The 14,066-nt window shown below is 47.2% G+C and overlaps 1 protein-coding gene and 1 long non-coding RNA gene across 4 annotated transcripts in view; one reads left to right on the top strand and one right to left on the bottom strand.

Annotated features, from left to right (window-relative positions):
• Positions 1-14,066, top strand: part of LOC149374969 (uncharacterized) — an 86,082-nt gene that overhangs the window by 38,893 nt on the left and 33,123 nt on the right. The window lies entirely within an intron of this gene.
• The window catches only part of LOC106647322 (uncharacterized), a 131,943-nt gene that overhangs the window by 90,737 nt on the left and 27,140 nt on the right, over positions 1-14,066 (bottom strand). The window lies entirely within an intron of this gene.

Genomic DNA, 14,066 nt, shown 5'->3' with positions numbered 1-14,066 from the left:
CCCGCGTGTATGGGCGCATGCAGGTACAAACGGCGGCACCGTCTGATGTTCGCCGAGCTTGGGCTTATCAATTTGTTGGGCGAGCGAGCAAAGGGCGCCAGGCTACGATAAATAACGCTGCTTAATATGAGCCTTGGCGCCCTCCCCCGTCTCTATACATCCCCGTCCCCGTGTGTAGATACGACGAGTGTTTGTGCACGGGTATATATACACAACAACTGCACGGCATAGGTTGTAGGTACACGTGTGTATATGTATATTATCTTCCGTCTGGTGCTTTATTGATCCATCGATCAGCACGGGTGGTATACTCTCAAGAGCTGGTTACACACACACACACATGGCCCGTATAAGTACAGAGAAGAGCGTGCGTGACTCCTTGGCGCTCGATCCTCTGCCCGGCTCTCTCTCTCTCCGATTCACCGTGGGACACGTACGATAATTTGTAAGCTCGATGAGAGATCATAACTCCCGATGAAATGCGCGCCGCCGTCCGCCGCACCGTGACTCTTTTCTCTCCTCCTCTGTCCGTCGTAAGCAAATTTTTTCCCTCCTCTCCCCTCCTGTTTTTTTGTACTTTTGTTTTTTTTTGCCTCCTCGGCTCTGAATGATGGACTCCACTGGGGATGGGAATGCGATATCTTTGACGGGTTACGAATCGATGCTGTGCGTCGAATTCCAAGATTCATCATGCAAATTGCATATGTATACGCAATGCCCCGTGTTTACCTCTTATCTCTTCACTTTATACATTTATGGTCTTGGCGAAAACGAGCGAATCCAGCATTGGCGAGATTATTATTATTCCGCCCTAAGGTGTATCAGCGTGTGCATTTATACAAAACTCGATTGAACCGATTAAAAAGATAATATAATACCAGCACAAGAACGCGATTTGATTGTGGCAGAGGGCCCCGTGACAAAAGTGCGTTTCGAGCGACGAGTTCATCAGTTGAAACTTGGCATTGTGCGGCTGAATAAGTTCGGCTCCATCAATCAAGCGGAGTAGGCACCGCTCGGCCATCCCCTTAATGTATTAATAAATCGCCGCCACGGTGTTGCCGTCCTATAGCCGTGCAGTCGCGCGATCAAGTTTCCCCCGCGAAACGTTTGCGAGCACCGCACAACCCAACTGGTAAAGAAAAGAAGCTGGGGTAGGGGGAGGGAGCACTATTATGACGCGAACGGTAGTTTATTTTGCCGGGCGGCGTTTTGCTGCCGAGACAAATTAACATCGGGACAAGGAGGAGGAGGAGGACGCGTGTGCGGTTGTGCGGGCCAAGAGCAAGAGGGAGAAAGGAGGGCGAGCGCGCGATTAACAAAGCCCGATACAAATTAGATTAAATCGCCCGAAGGGGGCGGCCTCCTCTCTCTCTCTCCGTAGCAGTACTTGGTACTTTTGTGCTCTGTCCGTGCTGGGGCCACTGCTGTATGGGTTAAAAGTGCTTTGGACGAAGAAAATTAAAAAAAAAAAAAAGAGAGAAGAAGAAGAGAAGTACCCGCTCGCTCGATGATAATACAACTTGATAAATAGACGAGCGTCATGCGATGCCCCTTACCCCTACCCTCTCCGTCCCTTTTTCTCCTTGGTCTTAAACGGCACGCGACTTTTTGTAGTTCTTTTCTGTGTGCGCGTGCATGCCCACGGTGTATATATACCAATCGGTTGTTCTTTGATATTTGTGCATCCGAGAGCTCTTAATATTAGCGATGCAAAAGCTCCGTGGGCTTATTTTATTGCTCTCAATTTGCTGCTCGGTGTTTCCGAGCTTTCAGCGCTACGCGACCTCGTAAGAGATGCCGGGCGTATGGTATTTGTACGCGAATTTATACTTTTATCATCTGTTTTTGATGTTGACGTCAGGATTACTTCATTACTCCTTCCTCTTCCTCGCTTTGCTGTTCGCTTGCAAGGGATATACAATGAGAAATAAGGCACAGTTACAATTTTTAAACACAATTTTGAAACTGTCAACAAGAAATACAAGTTTTGTGCAGTTTCATCACAAATATCTTTTTTCTTTGAGACGAACATTAAAGACGTGCCGTCCTGACAATGTGGGCTGACCAGGTCAAGCTAAAGACAATGAATGTACCTTGTACAAGGGAGGGTGCCGTGTAAAAATCTCCGTTTCCTTTGATCTCAAAACCACGTGGTATTAATATAAAAAAGATCTTCAAGTGAACCCACGATCAAACGGTTAAGATCACCTTAAATTGTACCGCAATAAATCGAGTCAAACATGCACTTTTATCGTGGAAACCAGCCTCTTCCAAAGATAGCAACAACACCAATCCATTGTAATTGAATCATGTACGACACACCGCAATGCACTCCACCGTTTCTCGCAACAAGTAATTGTTGAACAAATGCACTGGCCAGTGAGCATCTCTCTCGTGTTACAAATACGCAGTAGGAGCCACCGCCATTGCGGTTTTTTCGGTATACCCATATCATACCGACCGATCCAAGGGAGGCGATCCGACGAAGGATCAAAACAGAGGCACTTAGCTCACCCGGTCATCCGGCAAGTATACGTCCGTATAAGGATATGCACGGGCGGCGCGAGAAGGGCTCCCCTGCTCTTTTGTGGATCGTCTTCTTTTCTCATCTCTGCCATAAATATATATATATATACGCAGCCCCTCTCTCGCGTGTAAGAGTACCTATATTACGTGATGTATACAAGTATTTTCGTGCACCAGCTCCTCCCGCTCTTATACGTGTACGTGTATATATATGTAGGTGCATCGGGTACGAAGGACTGAAGGAGGGAAAGGCACGACGTCTCAATACACGCTCGCCCGCTCGCTTTTGGATCGAAATTAAGATCGAGGATATAGTAATGATGCATCGGTGGTAATAGCCACGCTGCGGATGGGGGGGGGGAGAGGATGCTGCAACTCCAACCTTTCGACTCGACCTTCCTCTATGTAGTCACACACACACACACATTCTCCCTCTTGTTTTGTATGTATATTATACTGCATACTCTTCTGCGGGCTCTCCTCTCGTTGTCGTGGACTTTTTTTTCTCAGTTCTCTTAATCCCCCGTACTTACCCTATATATTGAGAGCTGTGTGTGCTTTTACGGGACGCAGTTTCCGCCTTCCATAATTTGGGACTACATCATGTATCGGAGCGTGTGGGCCTACTTCTGGGCTGCCTTCACGAGATTAGCCGATTCGGTTATCTCCGGAGATTTTTAGCTGCATGTATACGTCGCCTCTCTTGCTTCACGAGGTCGCTGCGAGACGGCCCTGTTACGTGTACTACCTTCTTTCTCCTCGTCCTTTTTTTTCCCCTTCGCTTTTGCCGTAAATGAGGTAACGCGCTGCGAGAAATTTTAATATTTTCTCAGGGCCCGGTGCACACGTGTACATTATGCGCTGAAATTACAGTTTTCAAGCCACGTTACCTAAATTGACGCACGAGGGACGGCAAAAAAAATGAAAAATAATAACAAACGAATGATCTCTACTGAGTAATAATTAGCAGTCATAATGACAAGAAGATGGAGAGCATCTCCCTGGATGTGAATTCACCACGGTGTCTGTTTACGGTCGTGGTGGTCTGGAAGATTGAATCCGACTCGGAAATTTATTGGCCGGTCGTCTGGTTTATTAGACCGATTATTGGCGTTCCCGCTCGAATGCTCGATTTTAATTATCGCGCACAGGCGCAAATGCACGGCATTAAACCGCAGATTTATGCATGCAAGCTGGAGAGCAAATCTACATGGCTAGTTGTGGATTTTTATAGCCGCACCGACTTGCGCTTCCATAGGTCCAATTAATCTTGAATCGCGAATAAGCGATTTTTTTGGACTAATTGGTCTAATTGGCATCGGGTTTTTGCCTCGGATCCTCGTGGGCCGTAAAACGCTCCACGAGAGTATAATTTTTTCACGTCACGCGCGGCAGCCTCGAGTCGCCCTTGATGCGGTTGAACCGAGCGCCATGACTTTGACGTTTCGTCTCCGCGTTAATTTTGCAAAATTAGCGCGAAATTTTTCGCAATTTCGCAAAACGCACCATCACCTTCGGAGCCGACTTTTGGAAAAATAATATTCCAGCCGCGTTCGTCGAAATCGCCCGAGTTCGTTTGACCAAAAAAAAAAGACTTATCGCTCGCGTTGTTCACCTCACAAGCGCGACCCATAAACACGCACGAAGGAAATAAACGAAGCGAGTTAATGATATGCCCCTCGAAATTGCTCAATTACTCGGGCCAAAACAAAAGAAACGACCTTTTGAGTAAAACTTTATTCATTAAACTCTCCCCACCGCCCCTGGCGCACAATCAACCGGCTACTTTTTTTTCCTCCATCACTCAGTTTTTGAAGAGAAACTTTGCAAAATCGCGCGAAACCAAGTCAACCGGGAAAGAACGAGATGATGGAGCAAAGTCAAATGAAAAAAGAAAAAAAAAAAAAAAAAAAAAAAAAAGAGACGCGCTGGGTCTCGCAAAAAAAATCCCACCTCCCGGCAGTAATGATAATACTGGCCCAATTCCGCGAGAGCCCGGCAACGACTCTTATTAAAATCAAGCGAGGATGTTACATCCTCCACCTCCACCTGGTGTGCGTTGTACCGAGTGTACATTATACCCAAATGTGCTCGTCCGCGGAAGTGTCTCTCTGTTCTCTTTAGTCATTATGTTTTGGACGACTACCGGCTCTTCCGCTCGGAGGATTTTTCGGCTTCCCGGAATTCATTAAAATATCGGCTCGTCAGCTCCTCCGCGCGTAATGATAGCGTTGCGGAGGACGCCGACCAGATTTATGCGGTCGCTCCCGCACCTCAAATACATACACACACGTATAGGTGGGCGTCTCTCTCTACGATTCTCTTCTGGACCCTACTCTGCCTGAAATCATATGCGAGTGTCCATACGCACTGGTAATTGCTTCCTCTCTGATTCCAATTCTCTTTGTTTTTTTGCCCCGAACGAGCATTAGTCCCCCCGTGAGAGCCTGCCTCTGCACATATATGGGATATTCGTAACTTGACGCCCGGTGTTTTAGGTACATATATACGCGCAAGAGCCGCCGCGCTGAAAGATTTCAATTTGTTGATTTACTCTGGACCGCGGTGCTTTTGTCGGGAAAGCCGCGCCCTATAATTAGGGGCTTGTGTAACGCGGGGACGCGGGAAAAGCCCGGGGATTCCCTTTTGACCCGCGCCGGCCCAATAAGCCGGGCGGACCACACGCGCGACTCCGGCGTTTTGTAACACACGGCTCTATCCGAGCTGTGATAATGACGCGTCGAAAAGAGCGCCCGTCCTCGGTTCGTTCGGGGGTTATCGATCATCCGAAATCGGTGGCAATCGGTATGCATTTCGATCCCATGAAGCACGTACTTTACGAGAAGTGCGTGTAATGAGGTTGTAAGCTCACCTGTACGCTGGCGGCTCACCTGAAAGGGAAAAGGTACATTGGCCTGCTTCGAGAAAATATTCATGAACATTGTTCATCGTAACTCTGTTTTACAGCGCAGACACTGTCCCTAACCGGGGTTGTAAATGAACCCCCGCAAAAAACGGTCCAAACAATTACCCGAGGGCAGAAAAAACGCCACCTACTCAGACTATTATTATTATTACTTCCAGTAGGTGTATCCTCGCTAGAGGGGGTGAGAGGGAGCACCGCAGCAAAAGGTATATGTAAGAAACAGATTCGCCGGCTCGTTCTCTCACCTTCGCGACTTTGCGCCAAAGTTTAGAGCGAGAGAGTGAAATTATCGAGCTGAAAGTGAGTAATTGCGCGGACGGAAAAAAAAGGGCGTGCGGGAATCAGTTAGTGGTCGTTCGTGACGGCTGGAGTTTTTTTTGTCGCAAATTTAATAAGCATCGGGTGTGACGGCGAGGGGTGCCCGCAAAAACGAGAGCAGCGGGTCGGTAGAGGGGGTGGGAGGAGGAATAAAGTGAACAAGGAGAAGAAGACCTTATACTCTTTCGGGCTGAACGAGCACGGGCACGATATCGGCGCTTCTTCCGCGGCTTGGCGCTCGGTTCCCACGTGAGAGACACGCGTCGAGGGAGCAAAGAAAGCGCGAAGAGGAAAATTAGGAAGGAGAGTTTTAATGGCGCTTTCAACAAGTCGGAAAATAGTGACGAGCCTATTGGTTGTCTACTCCTGTTTTGTCATCTAATAGCTGGTGTTACGCAACCGAGGAAGATATCTTCTGGTCAAAAGTTTGTCGAAGAGAAAACCAACGCGTAGGTCGGTATAGGACTACAAAGGGTTTCGGTGTTTCGAGATGTGGGTGCACTAATTTCACTCCGTAGCGTATCGTTGTGCCCACAGGTATTAGGTTGAAGTGCTCATCAGGAGACGAGTGGCCATTGTAGAGTATTCTCTTCTCCTCCTTTCAGAAATGCTCGTGCATTCATCGACCAGCGCTCCTTGTATCGATACAGATGAGACCCTTCGGGGCCTGTCGATACAATACATATATTTTTTCTTTTTTTTTTTTTTCATGAATAGTTTCGCTTCAAAAAACAATTTTTAAGTAGCTTATGATGGCCGATTATTGCGTCATAATGCGCAGTGGCCCTTTGAAATGTATATCGAGTTCATTTGGTTAGATTTTATACGTTGATGTGAAACCTCTTCTCGAGGATCCATCTATCTTCATTCACGAGAGCACTAGAGACACTCGTGCTTATCCTTGAAGCGCCTCGATCTTTTGTTACGAATCATTATTTTTCACATTTCCCGGAAAATCATTGAAACGATGTGCACGCATAATATCTTTCGTTGTCGAAAGGGGGTATACAAAAATATACTGCTCCCATCATCGGAATACGGCCGCGTCTTAATTAGAAAGCGGATGTTACGTAAAAAAATGAAGGTTCGCTTCCATTATGAGTAAGAAAAAGAAGAATAAGAAGAAGAAAGAAAGATCTTAGAATCAATCGAAGAAACAGAAGCAAGTACGAGAGAAGGAAAAAAAGGTCTCTCTCTCTCTCTCTCGAGAGAGAGAGAGAGAGAGAGAGAGTCACACACTCATCAGGGCATGGCAGCAACATCCATTACAAAGCTTGATGATCAACCTTCGCTAAAAACCGCCTCTTTTCTTTTTCTCTCTCGGCTCTTGCCCCTCCCGTCCTTTGCCCGAGCCGGCTAATAGTAGTCAAATTACAATAATGAAGCGTACGATTGGAGCCAAGTACCGTCCATTAACCAAGCCGCGAATAGCATCTAGCCCGATGAAACGAGCTCTGCCACCTTTTTCTCTCTCTCTCTCTCCACCTCTTGTACTCCTGTGAGAGAAGTCATCCCGTCCCCCTTTCGAAGCCGATGTGTATACCTGTACGCACCCGTGTATATGTATACGTACGGGTGACGCGCATAAAAAAGCCACGGAGACTGACCGAAAGCGAGTAAGAGAGAGGGAAAACGGAAGAGGCCGGCAAGGAGAAATAGGGAGAGATCGCCTCCTGCATCGTCATCATCATTCGAGGTACAAAGACAACGCCGCCGCCGTCGTCGTCGCGGCAGCGGCAACGCGAGGGAGTCCAACGGCGGCAGTCGAAAAAAGTGGCTATGCTAAATAATAGGCCTCAACCGGATCCACGCCGTGATCCAGCCGCCGACTTCTTCTCCTCCACCTTATTCCCATTCATGATATCTTCCTCTCTCTCTCTCTCTTTTCTCCTTGCCTCCGACTCTTGGATGATCCCGCGGGATTCGTGAGATTCTTCCAGCTCGTCGGGCGTACCTGTGTACGCGCTTTATTTCAGATGTCGATGAGTTGGCTCGATTATTGTCGAGCCGGATTTTTCTGTCATGTACATTTGTGATTTTTTATGAGTTCCAATGGGTGCAAAAAAAATGATCAGACTGCTTAGTTGGTATTTATATATCAGGGGCTCTATCACGGCTTTCGATATCTCGCAAAAGTCAGTATTTTTTTCGATAATTTGAATAAAATTATGGTTGAGTGCATGCGTGGTCTAAGAATTATCGAAAAAGCCCCTGCTTTAGTCAATTATTCCATTTATTGGATATAATTACCATTACTGTACTTTCATCCATTTATTTCGTCACATTTTGGGTTTTTGAATCTGAAGTTGTATACGTCCAGAGACCCATACTCTACCGACCGAACCACACCAGATGTAACAGTCGAAGATTGACTGAAATATGTTTTCAAGTTCAGCTGGATCAACGTTAGGTCTGTCTCCAACTCTGGAATGATTAATCATCGATTGGTGCATTCTATTGGTGAAAAAATTTGTTATCCATTGAAAAGACTCGGTGTGTCCCCATTAGAGCGAAAAGCAGTGCGCCGGATATACACAAACTCGTACCTTGTACAGGTAGACGGAGATTTTTAAATTAGACCCTCGCTCGCTCGTGTCGCTCGTACTCCTTTGGGAAAACATGCAAGTATTAGCGAGACCAAATTTGGCTCGTCAGCAAAAGCGGTCGAGTCGATGGCTTGTTTATTTCAATGACAATTTCACGATAATTGCTCCTATCTTAAGAGTACAACATTTTTTACAAATCATACATAGATACTTTAGTAATAGCTCGGGGTTTCGCATGAAGTGTAGCCTGGAACGGAGACCAACACCCGAACCAACCGAACGAGGTGTTATCGTTAAAAAATCACGACACCGATCCGTCCTCGATTCGCTATCAAACAGGAGATCTACAAGAAAGAGAACAAGGAGGAATTGATTAAAACGTGCTTTTCCAATCGACAAAATCCCGCATGTCCTCCTCGTGCATGGGTACACTACTGCACGCGTGTATCAAAATGCCGAGAGCAGGGAATATCATTATGCATGCGGGCCCTCCCCGACAATGCTTCCGAACGGCCCACCGGGTGGTACGTGGCTCGGCGTATTTCCCCCTTCCTCCTGTCTCCACCTCTTTTCGGCTGCACTGTAGCAGCCAGGCTTGCCCGGATTTGCGTAGGAGCCAAGAAAATGATTACTCCCCGAGTGATGGCACACGGCAGCGGACGAACGGATGCCGAAAGAAAGAGACGACGGACGTTTTTTTTTTTGCCCACCACCAATGCCGTTGGTCGGCAGCACGGGAGCCTCGCGGCATCGTTTTTTCTCCTGCAGCTACTGCTCTTGTGTACGCTCGCTATCTGTCTTTCTCCCCTCGCCTCCTTAATGACCAAATCACCGAATGGCACCCCTCGAGCGGCAGTCCGTGTGTGTGTGCAGTAGTCCTCTTTTCAACCATAGCCGTATACACGCGTATCTTGATATGGACGGATGTGTTTGAGGATAAGAGTCTAGTATTACATGGACTAGGACACGGTGCAGATAGCCCCTGACAACGACTGTACTAGAATGGGCCTACTCTCGTATTCATCGACGACGACTATGCCGGTGCCATTCACGTATGTATGTATGTACCGAGCGAGCAAATTTTCCTAATGAGCGAGCCGTGGAGCATCAGTGGAATCCGTCCGGGAATCTGCGACGGGACCGGCGTTAGCGTTTTTCTAGCCGTCCGGCGATCCTCGGAAGACAACGATGATACGGATGGGCAGGGGAAACAGGTTGTCCGCCGCGCTAACGGGGCAGAAGCTCGTTTCTCCTAATGCCAACGTAGCGGTCGATCTTGCCTCGTCTGTGCCCCGCGAGAGAGGACGCCGAGGAAGAGAAAAAGAATTTATGGCTGCTTCCGAGAAGCCGCGCACGCTGCTGCCGGTGATGGGAAATCCTGCGCGTGAGAGGCACAAGGTATGCTCCTCGGACGCGCGTAAGTCAGAAGTCCAAACTGTTACGAGGGATCCGTATGGACCCTTTCTTTTTTTGTTTGCGAAGAATCGTTCGCACAGGTGGACCCCGACTTTTTTTTATGGGTTTTAATTTTAAGAAGCAACGCAGATGAACACTCGCAGAGGCAGTCATTGTTTTTGTCGACTTGAATCGATAATAGGTTGCGCTCCGATGGTCGCATTATTTTTATACGTATGTAGCATTCTGAAAGGCAACGATTTTGAATCGCGTGGAAAAAGGCTCATGCAAATGGTCCATTGATGCCCTTCCCTTGGCCCAACGCACGATCGTATTACACGAATCTGCCCCTCGGGCTAGAGCCAGCGAGAATAATGTTAAAGCCCCTTAATTTCGCGCCCGGTGAATCCTTATCGTTACCGAGAATTGATTTAAAACGTCCCGAAAACGCACATTGTTCGCGAAAGACTCCGAGATTTTATCTGGTCCCCGAAGAGGGACGAGGGGTACAAGGTGCTGCTGAAAGGGAGAGCGAGAATGGGCTGCAGCCGCTGACCTGAGGCCCGCTCGTGCATATGTGCGTTCCCTCGCGGGACACCGACGACAACCTTACACCTTTAGAGGTCCCCTTCTTCTTTTTTTCGACCCCCGTCCTCTTTTATACTTTTCATTTAATTTTTTTCCCTTTTCGTTGCACGCGTGTGCACAAATAAAGCAAGGGAAGCTCGTGCTGTGCCGTGCATATATCCCTGCGTAGGCTCGCCACCTGTGAGTTGCATGTATGTATGTATGTATATGCAAGAGGAGGCTTCCTTGGCTGCTTCCTGCCCAAAATGAGCAAGGAGTATGTGGGCTGGGAGCTCTCTTGCTTTGAATGACAATGAGGCGCGTGTGCAAAAAGTTCGCTGCTGGGAGCTCCTGTCCTTTTGGTCTGTCGGTACAGATACTTAGCTAATGATGATTTTTCTCGACGTCTGTATGGGAGCTTTTTTGATACAAAATATGACCAAAGGACGAGGAGTCACTTGCAATACGACATGCAACATATGGTCATTCCCCAAAGAATATTTCCGATTGGACTTTAATCGAAAGGTATAGCCCCGTAAGGATGCTTTGGAATTAATAAAATATTGCCAACATGACGTAATAATTATGCACGTTTGCACGATTGGCCCCTCGTTAGATGAATGCTAATTAAACCGGAGCCCCATGGGAATTCAGAAAATTATGCAGAGAGAGGGTGAGCTAACGATGAGCAATGGATCGCGCGCCTGTAAATTCATCAATGGGGGCCACGAGCGATGAGCAGAGAGGTGTATGATTATCCGTGTCAGTTCGCATTAGAGGCCGGCCAGGCGAAGATTCATTGAAAACAACGAAATTCAAAACAGCCGCTCGTCCTCGCTTTTTTCTTTTTCCTCGGGCACTTGAATGGACGTATGGAGCAAACGAAAGGAAAGCAAAGGAACAAAAGAGCAAACGAAAAGGAAGAAAAAAAAAAAAACAAAAACAAAACAAGGCCCCCAAAACCGGGGGAAACGACGAAGGATGAATGAAAAAAAGCGTGGCGAAGAGCATATAAGTATAAGGACGAGAATCGAGGAAAGGAAGCGTATACAGGCGCGCGCGTTTTCGGGAGATGGTCCGTCTCCCACTCGCGAAAGAGCAAAAAAAGATAACGCGGAGGTGTAAGGGAGAGAAAGAGCGGAAGGAGACAATGTGTATACCTACGGGGAAAGGGAATACTGCCCGAAAGAGGCCCCGGGCGAGGTCAGCCACCGCCCCCGCCGCCCTTTTCCCCGCACAGCACTCATATTATGTATACAGCTCTCGGCAGCAAAAGAGAGAGCACGTCTTTTTTTTCTCTGCTTCTCCCACCCCACGGGGCCTGATTACCTGCCGCCGGGGGCGGGACGGGCTGTAATGAGGATCTCGAAAGGGTGCTCAACCTCTCAATACATGCAATCGCGCGCGTGTGCGTAAATGCAGGACGCGCGCGTTGTTACAGCACAGCAGCGGCTCGCCTTCGGCCTTCCTTCTTGTCCTCTGCTGTATGTACTTGTTGTGCACACAGATGATTTAAAGGTGATATGCAAGTAAAGCCAGTCAACCGGACGAGCTCGGTTGCCTTACATTTATTGTGCGATCGACGCGAGCCTGCAACGAGAGATACCCTGCTCTTACATGCCTACCTACTTATATACACGAGGCGACTTTTATGGGCTCCAAGATTTTCGTTTAACACGAGACTCGACTATATCTCTCTTTCTCGGTAGGAGGTGACTATCGCCGCCCTTCTCTTCTCTCTCTCTCTCTCTGATGAAACCCTTTTTACAAGAGGTTCAGGGGGTATGGGGTTGAACTTTGTAATTGCCCGTATGGATATAAGATGTGCACAAAGTTCGTTCTGACGTGTGCGTGCACCTGCCCCGTGTGCGGATTTTACCCTGGAAATTGGGAATTTTTTAATTTCGATAACGCTTCGAGTTTAAATCTGATGCTTTATTTAATAAGTATTGGGTATAACAACCGAGGACGTGGGCATACGCTGCGTACGTGTAATATTGAAATCCAAAGCGGTAATTAAAATCTTTGGGTTTGATTTTCTGAGAGTATTGGTGGACCACGTGTTAATTGGATAAAGTGCAGGGATTATTTTTTTCTTTTGGCTTGAGCAATTTTTTTGTTATCTTGATGTTTCGATGAATTTTATAGGGTTACAGGCTTGTGAATGAAAAACAAACTTTCAAGCTCATCCTCCCCCTATCCGCACTTTTAATCATCACAGTCTGTAAGGATACAATATGTAAGCTATCAAACTTGATTGTTTTCTTGTTAAAGGAGCCTTCAAGCCCAAGTGATCTCGTCAACCCCAATTATCATAACGCAAGCTTGCAAGCGCTGTAATTGCATGATGAAAGCTTTTGAAATAGTCCCTACAAAATAAAGTCTAATAATTTTTTACAATGTGAGCTTTATATTTAATAAACTCTCGAACCACACAAGACACATTTTTATAATTTAAGAACCCCCACAATCTTATACATCTGAGGTGGGAGCTTTTGTGCCCTTCGGTTAAAATACGCTTACATGACATCAAACCAGCATTTAACCGAGACGCATAAATGGTACATCACAAGTATCACGTACAATATAAATAGGATAAGCTGATAGAATCCTTCGAAACATCGCAGAAAGGGGTCAAAGAGCCACGAAACTCTCCAAGGAGAGCCGAGCCATTAAAAGCTCTCTCTGCTCCTCGAAGCGTCGAGGTATACAAGTTCCAAACATCCAAGGAATGCCAGCAGTAACAAATCGCCACCAAGTACAAGGGCTATCTGTATCCTCGCGCGGTGTACACAGGGAATACGAAAGTAGGCATACACGCGTATCCTCCTGGTGTTGTGTTGTCAGCACCTCTCCTCCTACTCCACCTCAGAATGATCGAGCGATGTTATTTCAAGTTTTCCATGGGGGGCACGGATCCACATACAATACACACACGTGTGCTCACGCATCACGCCTGCCGGTCTAATGTCTCTTGGCTCCCGCAAAGAAAGCGGAGAGAGGAAGAGATAAAAATCCCTATACGCTGCGAATCGAAAAGAAATACACGCGCCATGTCCCTCCACTCTTCCACCGATACATGCGTGTATAATATGTATTATATACACCAGCAAAGTGGTCACGAGCCCACTCCCCCGCCCTTCACTCTCGACGCCTTACTTTCCCCCCCCCCCTTCATCGCAGGACACGACTTTTTTTTTCTCTCCGTCTCCACGGGTATGTGTGTGTGTGTATACACGAAGGGGAGAAAAAAATGGCTCGTCTTCCATCCCCCCATGTGTCCCCTGCGTGTACGAGACGACGAGATTCGCGCTGAAGGATTCATCGGCTACCCCCTCGAGGGTGGATTCAAAACGCTTTACACTCTCTTAACGGACCTGTTGATCCTCTCTCTCTCTCTCTCTAGGTATATAGCACAGCAGCAGTCTCGTGACCGCGTTTAGTTTAAAATCCAAAGACTCGAGGATGCTAAGCAGAGGGTCTTTTTTCCGCCCTTCTGTTTTCTTCATTTTTTTTTTTTTTTTTTTTTCATCCATCCATCTGCAGAGGGAGGGTCGAGGATTAATGTTCTTACGGGCTGTTTTATTGGGTGCTTGGCATACTTTCTTACGTTGACGTAAAATGGGCTGCGACATGGGTGGCGGGACCATGGACTGGAGGGTTTTTGCCAAGGAAGGGTTCATTAAAACCCGTGGTCCTTGGATTGTTGTTTTATATTTGATTTGTTTGAGCAAAAAGAGTTGTGATTTTACAATTTTAACAGCCACGAGTCTTTCTTTTTCTCT

The sequence above is a fragment of the Copidosoma floridanum genome, unplaced genomic scaffold, assembly GCF_036245765.1.
Source record: "Copidosoma floridanum isolate Cflo_tuat_1 unplaced genomic scaffold, Cflo_Japanese_pri ptg000013l, whole genome shotgun sequence".
Lineage (NCBI taxonomy): Eukaryota > Metazoa > Arthropoda > Insecta > Hymenoptera > Encyrtidae > Copidosoma > Copidosoma floridanum.
Note: the sequence above shows the minus strand (reverse complement) of the source record. Positions and strands in the feature narration are given on the sequence as shown.